Below are 3,971 nucleotides of genomic sequence, written 5' to 3'. Positions count from 1 at the left end.
CTCAGATCCAGGGCTGCAGCACTGCCTGAGGAAGGGCAGGAAGCCATGGACACATGGCCCTCTGGATCTGCCACCCTGGAAGCAGCACCTTACCTTGCATAGAAGAAATACATCTTAAGAAAGAGTCAGATCCAAGAGAGTTCTGCTCCAGAACTGCTCCACAGCCTGCTGCTTGTTGGGCTGTCATGGATAGAAGCCTTCAGCCATCATCTGGCTTCTCAGATCAATTCCTGACTGGGAGCAGGGGTAAGATGGGAGATCCCGCATGGGTGATGCACCTGTTCAGGAAAGACCCCTTGTAAGCTCCGATGATCCTTGTTGGGTCCCTTCAGCTTGGAATGTTCTGTGATTCTGTGACCTTTCCTAGGAACAACAGCAAGGAATGTTCTAAAGGAAGCTCCATCAGCATCAAAATGGTTTCTGGCTTGATGACTTCAGAGGTCTTTTCCAACCTGACTGCACCTGTGGTACTGACAGCGAGCACTTGCACAGCCACAGTTTGGAGGATGCTGGATAAGGGCAGCACATCCAGAGGCAGCAGTGCCAAGAGCAGCTCCTGGCTAAGGCATGTTTCCCCAGGCTGTGGCACAGCCAGGGGACAAACTCCACCAGGATTAATTGCACCAGGTTCAGCTGTTGGTGCTTGGTAGAGGGCAGTGATCTCCAGAGGCAGCAAAGGGAGGATGGGGGTGCCTGGGGCAGCAAGGGAAGGTGCAGGAGCTCTTCCCTTGCAGGTCAAGTTGTGTTTATTCTGTTTTGCTTGGAAATCTGTAATTTGTAGCAGATGGGAAGATTATGGGAGAGCTGAGTGGTGAATTATTGGAAGCACTAGCCTTGTGAGTACTGAGGTAAGTTTTAATAAATTTTTTGTCACTCTCTGTCATAACCTCATAGAAAAGTTGGGCTCTGAATTTCAATTCAAGGCTTTGCAAATGGCCAGAATCCCTGTAGTTTGCCCTGCCACAGTGATAACACACAGGTGGGACCTGGTGCTGATTCAGCTCTTGCCACTGAGAGATCAGCCCAGACACGAGTCCTTGAGCTGCTGAAAATGTCAATTATCTCCCTCCCAGAGCCTGTGCTGCAGTGGGGTCTGCAAACCAGGAGATTTGCATGTCAGGCAAAGTGCAGAATTTCTGAGCACAGAAATTCTGTGCCTGGAGTGATGGCCCAGCTGATGCTTCCACTGAGTTGTTCAAACAAAGATCTGCAACAGCAGCAAGCAGGCAGCAGCTACTTCAGATGGCACGCAGCAATGCCTGTGTGCTTTTGGAAAACAAACCAGTATAGTCCCAGCCACGAGGGGCATCATCCCAAACTTGGCACGGGTGCCAGCTTTTGAAGAAGACGGCTTGGCAGCATTTCTGCTGCAGCCACTGGCACTTCTGCCATGGGGGCAAACAGCCTTTGGAGCAGGTTTGTTGAGCCTCACACCAGTAAGATGAGAAGCTGTGAGCTAACCCCAAAAGGGACCCAAAGGATGCCAATAAGAGGTAAATGCTTTTAGGGGGGCTGTGCCTACAGGGATCGAACTACAGGGGTGACCCATCACACTCTGAGAGGACAGCAGAGGTGAGATCTGGGGCTGCACAGACACCTCTCAATTCACTGAGGCCTCTGCTCACATGGCCCCACACCACTGAGCCTTCCTAGGACCCAGCAGGGTTGTGCTCCTCTTTTTGCAGAAAAAAAAGAAAAAAGGATATTCATCCCCCTCTCTTCAGTGCCTCTGGTACATGGCTGGAAACAGTTAAATCTCTCATGAGCCACAGAGTGGTGAGCCTCAAGAGACATTCTCCTCCTTGGATGGCTGTGCAGGCAGGCAGGGTGCTTTTTAAGGTAAATGTGCTTTTTCCATGGATGTATCAAGCACTGCAGTGGGAATATTCTGGCAGCTGTCACTTCTGGATGTTTGTACCGCACAGCAAAAGATGAACCATCCAGAAAGGTGGGATTCAGCAGCAGCCCTGTGTGGTAGCAGGGCTTGGCTTCTACAGCTCTGGGACAGGGAGAGCTTGGACCATTGGCCAGGACTGTGGCAGAACAAATGTTGTTTGTATTACAAACCAGATCCTGATGAGAGGGACCAATTTGATTTTTATTTATGCCTTAACATGTTATGGATCTATTTTGTGACATAGGATGGAGAATTACTGTAGGGGCTGTGCTGAAAGCCCTAACATGTGCTGTGTGTTAGGGAGGCAGAAAATGGAGGGGAGCCCTGTCCCAGGGAGGTTTCACCTGACAGCCAGCCAGGGCAGAGAAAGCTTCCACACTTTTCCCTTCTCTCTTTCCTATTCCCTCTTCTGCAGAGACATTTGTTAATGGTAAATTCTCAGATATAATACTGCTGTGTTTGTGCTTTATTTTCATCCAAGGAATAGCAAAAAGAATCCTCCCTGATTGCTCTTACAGCAGGACAGGACACCTGATGGAAAGATAATGATGATCTTATCAGCCCCTGTTCCTTCACCAGCCAAACAAAGCCACCCACTCCCTTGCAGGTGCAGAGTGAGAAGCAGAGGGCCCTGATGCTGTGCAAGTGCTGCTCAGCAACAGTAAAACATTGCTCCCTTGTCAACACTGCTTTGGTCTCAAATCTGCAAAGCAGCTACTGTGAAAAAATATAAACTCTTCCAGCCAAACCCAGTGCAACTTGTGTGTTCCAGTTCCTCTTGGTGAGGAACTTGTCCCCTAGTTTGGATGTAAATCTGGAATTGCAGCATTTTAAGAGCAGAATCCAACATTTGTCCTTGCTAGATTTCACTTGGTTGGTGATTTCTGGAGGGCACTAATCCATCAGGATCTCTCTCCTCTCTGGAAGGTCTCTCTGGAATCTTTCTCTCTCCCCCCATGGGAATTAATTGTTCCCTCTACTCATTTATCACTGGGCTAACTCTGAGCCTGGGGAGCACAGCCAGGGGTTGGCTGCCAGCTGAATTTTACCTGGATCTCCTGCAGCTGCTTTGAGTCTGTTTGTGACAGTCCCAGCTAACAGCTGGAAGCTGAAAATTATCTATAAAGGCAAGGATCCAGAGATTTTCCTTAATAACCTATGGAATAATAACACAGTGGTGCTGTTTTGATGGATCCTGCCAACTTATGAGGCCAAAGTTATTTTCCTCCCCTGACAAAGGGTGAATCCTGTTGGGCACAAGCAGCCCTGGCATTGCACAGATCACCCCGTGGTCCAAACCCACAAAATGTTGCCATTCTCAGAGCCAGATCTGGATAAACTGCTTCCACTGTTCCTGTTGGTGTCATTCTCTACAGCTGGGAGGATGGAAGAGGATTGCACCTCTCCTTCTCAGGCGTTTAAAAATCTCCCCACACCCTTGGGCTTCTCCTTGGTACACACAGAAAAATGACAGCCAATAATAATAATAATCCCAAGCCTCTAGGAGGCTGTGCAAGTTTCCTCGTAATTTCTTATCCTGAGTCACAAGGAGGCAGAAAAATTCCCTAAAAGGAGAGTTTGGCCAACAGATTGACCAAAAAAGCCAGGGTTTATTTTTCTTTTCTTTTTTTTTTTCCAATTTGATGGAGATTGTTATTAATTACCTGAATGTACAGGGTCCATGTGTTGACAAGTACACCTGTGAAAAATCCCTGGAGTGCTTGGAAGGCCCTCAAGCCAATATTTTCCAAGATAGCCACTGGTGTCAGATAGAATTGCATTTAAAAATCCAGTTTTTACAGCTTGTTAACAGTGCACCTGCTGCTTTGCAGGAAGGGAGGATTCTCTTCTGCCTCTAGCTGGGTGTGATTTACATTTATCAATTAAAACCAAAGTTAAGGGCTTCAGCTGGTGCTGGGAGCATGCTCAGGAAAGGCAGTTCTGATTTACTTACATGGGGTTTCTTGCATGACACTTTTTGTAGTATCATGGCTTCAGTTTAAAAGGAATTTTATGAATATTTATTTTTTGCTGTCTGTTTCACAAGCATGTTCCTCAGATATCTGATTCTTTG

This window comes from Geospiza fortis, unplaced genomic scaffold (genome assembly GCF_000277835.1).
Source record: "Geospiza fortis unplaced genomic scaffold, GeoFor_1.0 scaffold390, whole genome shotgun sequence".
In the NCBI taxonomy this organism is placed as follows: Eukaryota; Metazoa; Chordata; class Aves; order Passeriformes; family Thraupidae; genus Geospiza; species Geospiza fortis.
The sequence above is the reverse complement of the archived record's forward strand: the minus strand, read 5'-3'. Positions refer to the sequence as shown.